Source organism: Barbatula barbatula (genome assembly GCF_947034865.1).
Source record: "Barbatula barbatula genome assembly, chromosome: 1".
In the NCBI taxonomy this organism is placed as follows: Eukaryota; Metazoa; Chordata; class Actinopteri; order Cypriniformes; family Nemacheilidae; genus Barbatula; species Barbatula barbatula.
In genome coordinates, this window is record NC_136766.1 from 36,149,462 (window position 1) to 36,164,340 (window position 14,879).

The window sequence follows — 14,879 nt, forward strand, 5'->3', positions numbered from 1 at the left end:
CGGACGAGCCAGGCGGGCCTTCTTGAGCAGGAGGACCTTGCAGGTGTTTCAGGATTTCAATCTATTGTGGCATAGCGTGTTACCAAGTGTTTGCTTGCTAACTGTGGTCCCAACTATCTTGAACTCATTAACAAGCTTCTTCTGTGTAGTTCTGGGCTGATCTTTGACCTTTCTCATGATCATCTTTACCCCATTGGGGAAATCTTGCAGGGAGTTCCAGACCAGCGGCAATTCATAGTAACTTTGTATTTTTTCTATTTCTTTTTCTAAATAATCATACTAACAGTTCTCCTTCTCAGCAAGCATCAGTCTGTAGCCTTTTCAAGGTTTGTGCAGGTCTACAGTCTTGTCCCTGACATCCTTTGAAACGTATCTGGTCTTGACCATGGTGGTTGAAATGAAAGATACAGATTCTGTTGGCAGATATCTTTAATATTCATAACAAGCTGACTTAGGAGTACTTTCTTAAAGAGACAGGACTAATCTGTGGTCCATATAGGCCTACTCAACAGTTATGGATATATTTAATCTATTGCAATAATATTTCTTTATTAAATTATTTTCATAAATTATTTTAGCGTGTATGATGTGCCCATAAATTCTTCATTTTGACACGATGACATCATTTAAATGAGCAACATGTTTGATTATTAAAATAATGGTTTTGTTTTTAGTGAGTGTTCAGACAAGAGACACGTGAGGTGTTTTTTATTAGGGAAATATTTCATAGTTGTTCTTCTGTAGTGTGTTCTGTGTTCTGTATTGTGTTCTGTAGTGTGTTCTGTGTTCTGTAGTGTGTTCTGTATTGTGTTCTGTAGTGTGTTCTGTAATGTGGTCTGTAGTGTGCGCTGTAGTGTTCTGTAGCGTGTTCTGTGTTCTGTAGTGTGTTCTGTATTGTGTTCTGTAGTGTGTTCTGTAATGTGGTCTGTAGTGTGTGCTGTAGTGTTCTGTAGCGTGTTCTGTAGCGTGTTCTGTGTTCTGTAGTGTGTTCTGTATTGTGTTCTGTAGTGTGTTCTGTAGTGTGCGCTGTAGTGTTCTGTAGCGTGTTCTGTAGCGTGTTCTGTGTTCTGTAGTGTGTTCTGTATTGTGTTCTGTAGTGTGTTCTGTAATGTGGTCTGTAGTGTGCGCTGTAGTGTTCTGTAGCGTGTTCTGTAGCGTGTTCTGTGTTCTGTAGTGTGTTCTGTATTGTGTTCTGTAGTGTGTTCTGTAATGTGGTCTGTAGTGTGCGCTGTAGTGTTCTGTAGTGTGCGCTGTAGTGTTCTGTAGCGTGTTCTGTAGCGTGTTCTGTGTTCTGTAGTGTGTTCTGTATTGTGTTCTGTAGTGTCCCCTGTAATGTGGTCTGTAGTGTGCGCTGTAGTGTTCTGTAGAGTGTTCTGTGTTCTGTACCTTGCTCTGTAGTGTGCTCTGTTTTCTGTAGTGTGTTCTGTATTGTGTTCTGTAGTGTGTTCTGTAATGTGGTCTGTAGTGTGCGCTGTAGTGTTCTGTAGCGTGTTCTGTGTTCTGTAGTGTGTTCTGTATTGTGTTCTGTATTGTGTTCTGTAGTACGCCCTGTAATGTGGTCTGTAGTGTGCGCTGTAGTGTTCTGTAGCGTGTTCTGTGTTCTGTACCTTGCTCTGTAGTGTGTTCTGTAGTGTCCCCTGTAATGTGGTCTGTAGTGTGCGCTGTAGTGTTCTGTAGCGTGTTCTGTGTTCTGTAGTGTGTTCTGTATTGTGTTCTGTAGTGTCCCCTGTAATGTGGTCTGTAGTGTGCGCTGTAGTGTTCTGTAGCGTGTTCTGTGTTCTGTAGTGTGTTCTGTATTGTGTTCTGTATTGTGTTCTGTAGTACGCCCTGTAATGTGGTCTGTAGTGTGCGCTGTAGTGTTCTGTAGCGTGTTCTGTGTTCTGTACCTTGCTCTGTATTGTGTTCTGTAGTGTCCCCTGTAATGTGGTCTGTAGTGTGTGCTGTAGTGTTCTGTAGCGTGTTCTGTGTTCTGTAGTGTGTTCTGTATTGTGTTCTGTAGTGTGTTCTGTAATGTGGTCTGTAGTGTGCGCTGTAGTGTTCTGTAGCGTGTTCTGTGTTCTGTAGTGTGTTCTGTATTGTGTTCTGTAGTGTGTTCTGTAATGTGGTCTGTAGTGTGCGCTGTAGTGTTCTGTAGCATGTTCTGTAGCGTGTTCTGTGTTCTGTAGTGTGTTCTGTATTGTGTTCTGTAGTGTCCCCTGTAATGTGGTCTGTAGTGTGCGCTGTAGTGTTCTGTAGAGTGTTCTGTGTTCTGTACCTTGCTCTGTAGTGTGCTCTGTTTTTTGTAGTGTGTTCTGTATTGTGTTCTGTAGTGTGTTCTGTAATGTGGTCTGTAGTGTGCGCTGTAGTGTTCTGTAGCGTGTTCTGTGTTCTGTAGTGTGTTCTGTATTGTGTTCTGTAGTGTGTTCTGTAATGTGGTCTGTAGTGTGCGCTGTAGTGTTCTGTAGCGTGTTCTGTAGCGTGTTCTGTGTTCTGTAGTGTGTTCTGTATTGTGTTCTGTAGTGTCCCCTGTAATGTGGTCTGTAGTGTGCGCTGTAGTGTTCTGTAGAGTGTTCTGTGTTCTGTACCTTGCTCTGTAGTGTGCTCTGTTTTCTGTAGTGTGTTCTGTATTGTGTTCTGTAGTGTGTTCTGTAATGTGGTCTGTAGTGTGCGCTGTAGTGTTCTGTAGCGTGTTCTGTGTTCTGTAGTGTGTTCTGTATTGTGTTCTGTAGTGTGTTCTGTAATGTGGTCTGTAGTGTGCGCTGTAGTGTTCTGTAGCGTGTTCTGTAGCGTGTTCTGTGTTCTGTAGTGTGTTCTGTATTGTGTTCTGTAGTGTGTTCTGTAATGTGGTCTGTAGTGTGCGCTGTAGTGTTCTGTAGCGTGTTCTGTAGCGTGTTCTGTGTTCTGTAGTGTGTTCTGTATTGTGTTCTGTAGTGTCCCCTGTAATGTGGTCTGTAGTGTGCGCTGTAGTGTTCTGTAGAGTGTTCTGTGTTCTGTACCTTGCTCTGTAGTGTGCTCTGTTTTCTGTAGTGTGTTCTGTATTGTGTTCTGTAGTGTGTTCTGTAATGTGGTCTGTAGTGTGCGCTGTAGTGTTCTGTAGAGTGTTCTGTGTTCTGTACCTTGCTCTGTAGTGTGCTCTGTTTTCTGTAGTGTGTTCTGTGTTCTGTAGTGTGTTCTGTATTGTGTTCTGTAGTGTCCCCTGTAATGTGGTCTGTAGTGTGCGCTGTAGTGTTCTGTAGAGTGTTCTGTGTTCTGTACCTTGCTCTGTAGTGTGCTCTGTGTTCTGTAGTGTGTTCTGTATTGTGTTCTGTAGTGTGTTCTGTAATGTGGTCTGTAGTGTGCGCTGTAGTGTTCTGTAGCGTGTTCTGTGTTCTGTAGTGTGTTCTGTATTGTGTTCTGTAGTGTGTTCTGTATTGTGTTCTGTAGTGTGTTCTGTAATGTGGTCTGTAGTGTGCGCTGTAGTGTTCTGTAGCGTGTTCTGTAGCGTGTTCTGTGTTCTGTAGTGTGTTCTGTATTGTGTTCTGTAGTGTCCCCTGTAATGTGGTCTGTAGTGTGCGCTGTAGTGTTCTGTAGAGTGTTCTGTGTTCTGTACCTTGCTCTGTAGTGTGCTCTGTTTTCTGTAGTGTGTTCTGTATTGTGTTCTGTAGTGTGTTCTGTAATGTGGTCTGTAGTGTGCGCTGTAGTGTTCTGTAGCGTGTTCTGTGTTCTGTAGTGTGTTCTGTATTGTGTTCTGTAGTGTGTTCTGTAATGTGGTCTGTAGTGTGCGCTGTAGTGTTCTGTAGCGTGTTCTGTAGCGTGTTCTGTGTTCTGTAGTGTGTTCTGTATTGTGTTCTGTAGTGTGTTCTGTAATGTGGTCTGTAGTGTGCGCTGTAGTGTTCTGTAGCGTGTTCTGTAGCGTGTTCTGTGTTCTGTAGTGTGTTCTGTATTGTGTTCTGTAGTGTCCCCTGTAATGTGGTCTGTAGTGTGCGCTGTAGTGTTCTGTAGAGTGTTCTGTGTTCTGTACCTTGCTCTGTAGTGTGCTCTGTTTTCTGTAGTGTGTTCTGTATTGTGTTCTGTAGTGTGTTCTGTAATGTGGTCTGTAGTGTGCGCTGTAGTGTTCTGTAGAGTGTTCTGTGTTCTGTACCTTGCTCTGTAGTGTGCTCTGTTTTCTGTAGTGTGTTCTGTGTTCTGTAGTGTGTTCTGTATTGTGTTCTGTAGTGTCCCCTGTAATGTGGTCTGTAGTGTGCGCTGTAGTGTTCTGTAGAGTGTTCTGTGTTCTGTACCTTGCTCTGTAGTGTGCTCTGTGTTCTGTAGTGTGTTCTGTATTGTGTTCTGTAGTGTGTTCTGTAATGTGGTCTGTAGTGTGCGCTGTAGTGTTCTGTAGCGTGTTCTGTGTTCTGTAGTGTGTTCTGTATTGTGTTCTGTATTGTGTTCTGTAGTACGCCCTGTAATGTGGTCTGTAGTGTGCGCTGTAGTGTTCAGTAGCGTGTTCTGTGTTCTGTACCTTGCTCTGTAGTGTGTTCTGTAGTGTCCCCTGTAATGTGGTCTGTAGTGTGCGCTGTAGTGTTCTGTAGCGTGTTCTGTGTTCTGTAGTGTGTTCTGTATTGTGTTCTGTATTGTGTTCTGTAGTACGCCCTGTAATGTGGTCTGTAGTGTGCGCTGTAGTGTTCTGTAGCGTGTTCTGTGTTCTGTACCTTGCTCTGTATTGTGTTCTGTAGTGTCCCCTGTAATGTGGTCTGTAGTGTGTGCTGTAGTGTTCTGTAGCGTGTTCTGTGTTCTGTACCTTGCTCTGTAGTGTGCTCTGTGTTCTGTAGTGTGTTCTGTAGTGTCCCCTGTAATGTGGTCTGTAGTGTGCGCTGTAGTGTTCTGTAGTGTGTTCTGTGTTCTGTAGTGTGTTCTGTATTGTGTTCTGTAGTGTCCCCTGTAATGTGGTCTGTAGTGTGTGCTGTAGTGTTCTGTAGCGTGTTCTGTGTTCTGTACCTTGCTCTGTAGTGTGCTCTGTGTTCTGTAGTGTGTTCTGTATTGTGTTCTGTAGTATGCCCTGTAGTGTGGTCTGTAGCGTGCGCTGTGGACTGTAGTGTGCTCTGTGTTCTGTAGTGTGCTCTGTAGCCTGTTCTGTAGTATGCCCTGTAGTGTGGTCTGTGTACTGTAGCGTGCACTCTGTACTGTAGTTTGCTCTGTGTTCTGTAGAGTGCTCCGTGTTCTATAGTGTGCCCTTTAGTGTGTTTTGTGTTCCGTAGTCTGCTCTGTAGTGTACTCTTTGTTCTGTATTTTGCTCTGTAGTGTGCTACAGTAAAGAAGTCTTCATCTGTGACAGGTGAGGGTTATACAGCTGTCTATCAGGACGATGTATAAATGTCCCTTCACACACACAGGTCAGATCACAGACAGACGGTTGAATGCAGTACTGTATTTCACTCCTCAGTTAAAGTGTGAAGTCTTTCTTTCTAATAAGTGTCCTTAAAAGTCTTGAGTGCAGTACTGTGATGCTGCTGTGACTGCTAGGTTTTCTGTTGGTGTTTTTTCTGGATGTAATTTATAGAGTTTGGCTTTAATGATGTAAAGCGCTGGGCAGCTTTTAGAGATGTGAGGAGCATCGCCAGCAGTAATTGGCAATTGGAAACTGAAGTGGGTGCGTTTGGTAAAAGACAGCCGAGATATACTGAATGCAGAGAATATTGTGTTAGAGGTTTTACATTCAGATGAGCTAGAGGATTCTACTACATGAAGAGGACGAGATGAAGAATTATTACTCTGTGTTTGTATATCTGCATTGTTTTCTCTCACATTCTCTCACAAAAATAACACGATCGGTTCTTACGAGTGTTGTAACCAAATGTGACACAAGCTCATACTGTACAACTGGTTCAACTGGGTAATATAATATTGTTATGTTGTATAATTATGATATCAATTTGACTCATCTGGATACCTTTATGATCAAATTGAACTGAAGCCGGGCAAAAATTAGGAGCGTTGTATGAAATGATGATATAATGAAGATTATAATATATAACGTTTTTAATGACATTTATTCTTTGAATTCTTTCAGATGTTCCTATGGTTTACACGCAGTGGTGTTAGAAATGACTTAAGAGAAAGAAGACAGCGTGACGCTGAGAGCAGATTGTCTTCTTAATTAAAGATCTGTTTCTAAATTCATTCGTTAATGAAGCAGAGAAGATCACTTGACGATTTCTGACATCAATCTTTCATTCTCAGATGATAATCATTCAGCAGTCAGGAGGATGAGTGACGTGTGTTTATTGTGACATAGAGAGATACAGATGGAAGCAGCTGATGTGTGTGTTCATGTGGTGTTTCTTCAGACATGTTCATATGTTGTGTGTCATGTGTGTTTTCTGCCTCCTGCAGTGTTTGCTCATTATTCATGCTGTTGTTTAAAATGCAATAACACTTCAGCATAACACACAAACACTGTGTGTGCGTGTGCATGTGTATAACATTGCTCCGTTATTGCTATAGTTCGCCCTTCCTCCTTTAAAACACGAGCCGCACCGGTGATTTTTGCAAGCATCTCATCTAAAGGTACAGTGCATTGAAAGATAGCTGTCATTATAAATAACACCATTGCGTTGACATCATCAAATCAATATAGTATAGTATAGTATTAATATAGTAAACTATACATTGATTAATATGATTAATAAGCTGATAACGTGTAAGGTCAAAGGTAAACGTGTAAAACGGGTCATAAACTGCTGCTTGGCAGAGGTCGTTTTTTGCCCATTACTCCAAGTTTGCGCTGCATGTAAACGCATTTACCGGTTTTCTCTCAGTTTTGTTTACGTGTGCATGTCTGACAGCGCAAAAGTAACAGTAAGATAATGCATAAAGGTCCGCTTTCGAATCATGCAGTTGATTTTGAAATGGCAAAATGAAAAGCGATTGTCGCACTTGGAGGTACTGCGGACACAAGAAGAGATATAAAAGAACAACTTCTGACTGTTTTCCTGCTGCATTTTTAATTACTAAACAGACTATCGACGATGACGTCACTGCATCACGTCTCAAGCGTCCATGTAACGGTTGATATGCATGTAAACACGTGAAAACAGGTTTCCTACAAAAACACAATGGTTGTCAAAAGTGCCCCAGGACTGTTTGCTGTCCTACATTATTTACAATGTTTATTTTGTGTTCAACAGAACAAAAAAGAAACGATCAAGTAATATTTCCTACTATGGGAGTCAATGGGAGGCAAGATCTGTCTGGTTATAAGCATTCTTCCAAATATCTTTCTATGTGTTCATCAGAACAAACACATTTCTACACATTTGGAACGACTCGAAGGCGAGTAAACGATGAAAGAATTTTCATTTTTGGGTGAAGTATCCCTTAAATGTTTTATTTACATGAAATCAAATCTGTTCAGTGTTTATATTTAGCTAGATCATAACTTTCATTTGAATGTGAGTAATTCTCTCTCAGCGTAAAGTGCAAATGAAACTAAGACTGAAATAGAATCAAACCTTGACATTCTCTGCATTATGAATTTCGCTCAGTGAATAAGCAGAAGTGTTTCATTGAAAGAGTATCCGGTAGCAGCCAGAGAGACGACAGGAGAAAGCCTGAGCTGCTGTTATAAACATCATTATCAACATCTTTACTTACTGATCAGACACACCTTCATGTCTGGTACGGTGAGAATACTGAGATCCTAATGAGAAATGAGAACGCTCGCTGAGACGCGTGCACAAAGACACGCTCATCTTTCTGCTGAAAAAGTGTTTCAGTCGACTGAGAATGATGTGAAAGAAAAGCTCATGGACGGTAAACCAGTAGTAACGCTGAGAATGATGGCGTTCGTATGAAGTTTGCTTCATAACAGTCACCGACACAAGAAAAACTGTAATGTAGTGTTTATAAATGTGTACGCGGCGGTAGGTTATAAATTGCCCTGCTAAACAAGACGACAATCTGTCGAGGGGAAATTTTAATTGCACTGAAAATGATGAATGGAGGTAAATTGGCGAGAGCTTCACGCTGTGTCACCACGAGCAATTACTCAATTAAACCCCTGAACAACATCTGCGTGATATACAACAATAAACTCCAATAAAATAACACCAAACATCATCTCTAGGACACACAAATGTGATGTCACGTAGGAGACAAAATCACCAATGACATCACAAATGCTTCACGTGAGATTAGATGGCTTTGATGTCATCTCAGATTTATCTCTAATAGATGTTTATATCAACACCAACATTTCATCATCATCACTTCATGTCAATCATTTGACAGCTCTTCTGAAACATTCAGTGATTAGTACTTTTGTCTTTTTTATAATAGAAGATGTCATTCTTGAAACCAGAAGCACTTCAAAATAAAAACATGATATTACGACTTAAAATGTACATTTTGTTAGATTTAAAACAAGTCTTAGTTCAGGACACGTTCTATGAAAACATGACATGATTTGGTTTATTTGAATGTTCTTTCTGAGTAAACCCTGCTGAAAACACAACAGAATCCTTGGCAGAAATTCTAATGGTTTCCAATAAAATACAATTATGAACCATTGGCTTTTTACAAAAACAGATTTTTTGTAGTGTTTTGGGCATTTATTCCAATAAGATTTATCTGCCCACCAAGCCTGCTGAAAAAAAAACATTGAAACCCAACAGAAATAAAATTCTCTTGTGTTTTATTCAGCAGGAAATAACAGCGTTTTAAACTCATTTGAAAGCTTTCTCTGTTTTTAAAAAGTGTCTGAGGTCTGTCGAATGGAAATATAGTTGAGCTGTTTAGCTAATGATCTCTGTTGCTGTTCCTACAATATAATACAAAAATATTCACCACGAGAACGTAAACAAACATCGATCCCACAAAACATCCCTGCTGAAAAAAATCTTTGCTTGTCCAGCACCTTGGTCAGAAATGGTTGTTTTTATTGGTGGTATATAAATAAAGATGAGTTATGAGTTTCCATCAGTGTAATACAGATACTGTACGAGAGAACTCTCTCTGATCTTCAACGCTCAAACTGAAGATGATTGAGATCCTGCTGAACCGGTTTATAGTGTTAGATGGTCTGTTAGCCTACTTGCGGCCGGTCTGATGGTTTAAAGGGGTTTGGGGCATTTGTAGCTGGTCTAGAGAAGATATTCAGCTTTCCTGTATCTCAGTGTTAAGAGCATTGTGTTATCAACTCAAGTTTGTGTGTTGGATCTCAGGGGATTGCAGATATCTGTGTATAAATGTATAGGATAATGCAATGTGAGTCACTTTGGACAAAAGAATCTGCCAAATGCATTAATGTAAATGTAAATGTGACATTTTGTAGAACGTTGATAATCAAACACCATTGATTTCCATTGTATGAAGACAAAACCACTGATACATTTCTTAAAATCTCTGAAGAAAGACTTGCACACAGATGAAGAAACACATGAGCGAGAACAAATGATGAGAGAGTTTTGATCTGTGTCTTTAAACCAACATTGCTGTCAAACTAACTAATCTAATTCTAGACCCCGACCTGAAGTCTAGGAGTTACATCGCTTTCCCCGTCTCTGATTGGTTGACAGAAATGTCAGGTCAGGTCCAGCGTGGAGTTTGGAGTTTGGTCCAGATTTCGGACACAAACAGCTGATGGAACGGATCAATAGATCAGATGTGCTCATCAGTAGGCGGTAATGAGTTTTTAGCCGCTGATCTTATAAAGACTCATTGGCCTTAAAGACACAACGTGTGTTTCTGTTTGCGAGATCATCACACGGCGAACATTAGATCGGTTTCTTCAGACTTCTGGAGTTTGATGAAGTTCTGGCACGCTAACACGTCAGGCCCTGGCGAGAACGCAGGAGGTTTAAAATTAGAACATTCTCTCACCATCTCGCTCCGAATGTGTGATGAACATTCATTTACAGCCTTGTGCTGTTTTTATTTGCCAAGATCCTGCATCTTCTCACGTCTCTCTGTGTGTTTCTCACATCTTACTCCCCTGACGCTACGGCAAAAAGACGTGAAGAAGAAAGTATAAAGAGTTTATTAAACCTGTGAGTTGGTGTAATGATGTCTGGGTGTTAAGGTGATGATTTTAAGACAAACTTTTACTTCCTCGGCCTGTCAGAACTCGGCTCAACTCATGACGTCATGTTTTTGGACGGGGTTGGTTTTCCTCGGGGAGGTTAAAGAAAAACCCAGACGCTTTTCTTTTATTAGAGTTTAGAGATAAAAACTTGAATGATGTCGACCGAACGCTGTCATGTGTCTTACGTGTTCTTCATCACGTTACACTTTTAGCGTGACATATTCTGTGATTAAAACTTCTGCACATTCCCACACAGACACGGTAACATCAGTGTGAGATTTAGCGAGAAATCTCTTCTAAATGTAAAAATTCTTTTTATAAAACAAAATATCACAACGGTCTGTTTTCTACATGTTTGCTGTCACACCAAAGTACACGTGCTTAATACAATTCTTCAGTGTCATTGGGCTGAATACTCAATTCTTCTCTCATTTGAAAAGCTCTCAGCCTTGTTTGGGCCAATTTGTGCTTGTAAACTCAGAGGCGTCGATTCAGATGGGAATTAAATAACTACCTGGCCGTGTGTGGTGGGTAATTTCGTCAGGTGTAATGGGGAAAAACATCAACGTTTCCAACTCAAAGTGCCATAAAATTACAGATCACTGCCTATAAATGCTGAAATGACATCACGTCTGCGTGTGAAGCGATTAACACCTGAATAAAAGTAAAGTGTTTAAAATAGTTTGTATGCATAGTGTGTAGACGGGTTTGCTCTCTCAGTATTTGTATGACAGAACATGACTTTAAGAGAGCTGTTGTGATGATTCCACTTCTCAATATCCTGATGAAAGATTTATTCAAACGTTTTTATGAGATGATGTTGGTATATTGCATACACAAAAACAATGATAAATAACTTTATATGCGTTTGGTTTTTTGGTGTCTCTCCATTGACTCTTGTCTTTGTTGTTCTGTTTTGGGTTCTTCCTTCAGTTAATAAATGAATGAGTTATTGTGAGCCTGTTTTTATGAACTCTGTGTTCTTCTGAGATTATGCCGCCATCAGAATGATGTACTTAGAAAAAACCATTACAAACATATTCATCCCCTTCACTGTATTACACGCTACATGAAAAGTACCGCGTCAAGTTTTCAATGACGGTCTTTTCTTCCCCTTCATGTGTTATGTGTTCAGACGCTGCTCATCGGCTGTCTTCATTGGGTCCGTCATGGATTATTGAAACGACAAACAGAGATGAGGGTTTTTTATCACGTTGCTCACGTGAGAGTCCAGCTGAGCATCAGTCGTGAAACCCGTTCTCAACACTTCTCACACAAGGGATTTGATTTGTCCACTGTGCAAATGAAGCCCCCAACTGAAAGTAATGCTGCTTTTACAAAACTTTTTTTCTCCGGAGCTTGGCCTTCATAACATTGAGAGTCCAGTTTTATGTGTCCTTGTGTTAATGATTGAAGCACGGTTCGGTTGTATGTGAAATGATGTAAATATGATATAAATGGAGGTCAAATTGTTTGTAGATGAGTCAGGAGAGGCTGTACAGTCTGAAATCCTTCTTCTTCATTTTTGAATCCATTCAGACTTTGGGCCCTATGCGACGCAAGGGACAGCGCAAGTGTTTTTGCAAGTTTCAGCCCGACGCAGATCTCATTTTCCCGTCATGCACTGCATTGTTTAAATAGCAAATGCATTTGCGCACCTATGGGCGTGTTGGTCTATAAAAGAGGTGTGATCAGGCACGCGTTGCTGTTTTGAGGAACAGAAAACACACTGCGCCATAGACCGACTCAAACCTGCTCTAAGCACACAATAATGACAAATATTTATACAAATGAATAACAATGTAAAATATTATTATTGTGGACGTAAAGATATCTAACAGGCATTGGTTTGACCTGTAGATGGTCTGCATGCCCTATTTAACCTCTTGCACCAGCAGACGTGTTTCCTCTCTGGAGAAGTGTTGCTTTTCCCAATTCCGGAAAAGTGTAAATAGTGAATATGGGGTCAGCTGTGGCCTAATGGTTAGAGCGTTGGGCTTGTGATCAGAAGGTTGCCGGTTCTAATCTCAGTGCCAGCAGGTTATGACTGAAGGGCCCTTGAGCAAGACACCTTACCCCTGATTGCTCTGCAGTAAAGTGCCACTGTATAAAAAACTACTTGTAAGTCGCTTTGGATAAAAGCATCAGCCAAATGAATAAATGTACAAATGTACAAATGAATCCGTCATGATGCGAGCGCAACTGGCTCTTTCAGGGAATGGAAGATGACACTCTGATTGGTTTACTGCACGTTACGGCCAACAAACACCCATCACTCATTAAGAGCATCAGGACAACCCGTTTAGACCACGTGCCCGGGAGCGCACCGATGGTCCGGACATGCCCTGAGTGCACCTGCGCCATGTGCTTTAAACCATGCGCTTGGATCGTGAACAATATGGCACATTAACATTCATTCAGATTCTTTTTTCCGGGTTATGATGACAGGAGCAGAACATTTCGTCTCGAGTTCCATGCATGAGTGTAATGGGCTTTATGATCTGCTCCTCCTGTACCGACAGATCTCGTATTCTTCCAGAAAACCTCACATATATTGTAATTTCACTAGTGGTGAGCCTGGAAGGATAAAACTCTTGAGCGCTCAGACCCAAGTGAAATTGATAAATCTGTTGAGAAGAGGGAATGAGACTCCATCTGCTGCGTCATGTCTGAAGTCAAGCATTCCCTCATTATCATCTCAACAGACGTCTTCTTCCCTTAAATAACACCAACCAGCACACACAGAAGTGACAGGTTTAACAGAACAGGTAACAGAGAGAAACACCCAGAGGAACAATTTACTGCTGACTTCTCAGTTATGTTTCATCTTTGTCTCGGCTCTTGCTCTGTTAACATCCCTGGAGAAATGAAACGGGTTTCGACGTACAGTGCGAGTAACACAAATCAGCTCTGTTGGTCTTCAGCGTGAAAGCGTGGAGTTGTTTAGAGTCACGGTTGGGTAAACCACTGGTTTAAAGGAATATAGAACATGTGAATATTTGACCCAAGCAAGCGTGATGTGTCAACTCTGTTAAATCCACATACACAACACGTCATGAAGTCGAGCTCTGTCTGCTCCACACTGAGAGAGAGAGAGAAACGAGACGAGACGAGGGATGAGAAGAATCAGAAGTTACTGTCAATATCAATTGTGTGGCATTTACACAAAAAGTTGATCCGTTTACCAGAAATAACCTTTTGAATCAGATGATACAGTAGATCAGACACGAGTCTCACTGCATTTATCTGAACATCAGGAGACAGAACAGTCATACCACAAACAACACACTTCATATCAGATCAATACAGATTCACTTCGTCTTTTCATTAGAGTTTGTGCGTGCGTTCATGTGTGTGGGTGTGTGCGTGTGTGTGTGTCTGTGTTACGTGCATGTGTGTGTTTGTGTGTGCGTGCGTGCGCGTGCGTATGCGTGTGTGCATGCGTTTGTGTGTTTGTTTGTGCGTGCGTTTGTGTGTCTGTGTGTGTGCGTGCGTGCTTGTGTATGCATTTGTGTGTCTGTGTGTGCGAGCGTGTGCATACATTGGTGTGTCTGTGTGTTTTTGTGTGTGCGTGCGTGCGTGTGTGTGTGTGTGCGTGCGTGTGCATGCGTTTGTGTGTCTATGTGTGTGTGTGTGTTTGTTTGTGTGTGCGTGCGTGCGTACGTGTGCGTGTGCGTGTGATCAAATGTGTAAAGATTAATTTAGCTGAACAATATCTTTCTGATCCATCAGATTTTCTCATTCTACATTTACATTTACATTTAGTCATTTAGCAGACGCTTTTATCCAAAGCGACTTACAGATGAGGAAACATTGGAAGCAATTATAACAATATAGGCAACAAAATACATAACTGCATCAAACTAGTCCATTAAAGCCTAGCACAGTATACAAAGCTCAGAAAAGTGAGGTTAGTAATTTTTTTTTAATAAAGAAGGAAAGGGAAGAGAATCAGCGACGTGTTGATGGAAGAGATGCGTTTTTAGGCGTTTTTTAAAGATGGCAACCGAGTCTGCTGATCTTGTAGCAGCTGGTAGATCATTCCACCAATGTGGAACAGATCCAGAGAAGGTACGGGTGAGTGACTTTTTTCCTTTTTGGGATGGTACCACTAGTCGTTGTTCCTTTGCAGACCGCAGTGATCTGGCAGGAACATAGATCTGCATTAGCGAGTGGAGATACGATGGTACAGAACCGGTGGTGGTCTTGTAGGCCAGGAGCAAAGCTTTGAACTTTATGCGGGCGGCAACAGGGAGACAGTGTAACCTGATGAAGAGCGGAGTTACATGAGCTCTCTTCGGTTCATTGAAGACCATTCTTGCCGCCGCATTCTGGATCATCTGGAGAGGTTTGATTGTGCAAGCAGGAAGTCCAGCCAGAAGCGCATTGCAATAATCCAGTTTGTACAGGACAAGAGCCTGGACTAGGACTTGCGTAGAGTGCTCCGATAGGAAAGGTCTAATTTTCCTAATGTTGTAGAGGATGAATCTACAGGACCGGGTGGTGCTGGCAACATGACTTGTGAGATTAAGCCGATCATCGATTACCACTCCCAGGTTTCTGGCTGTGCTGGACGGTGTAATCGTTGATGAGCCTAGTTGAATGGCAAGGTTGTGGTGAATCTTTGGGTTCCCCGGGATCACAAGCAGTTCCGTTTTTGCAAGGTTTAGCTGCAGGTGATGATCCTTCATCCAAAGCGAGATGTCACTCAGGCATGCTGCGATGCGAGTAGCGACCGTCGGATCGTCCGGTTGAAATGACAAGTAGAGTTGTGTGTCGTCCGCATAGCAGTGATAGGAGAAGCCATGCTTCTGAATGACCGAGCCGAGGGATGTCATGTAAACGGAGAAGAGTAACGGTC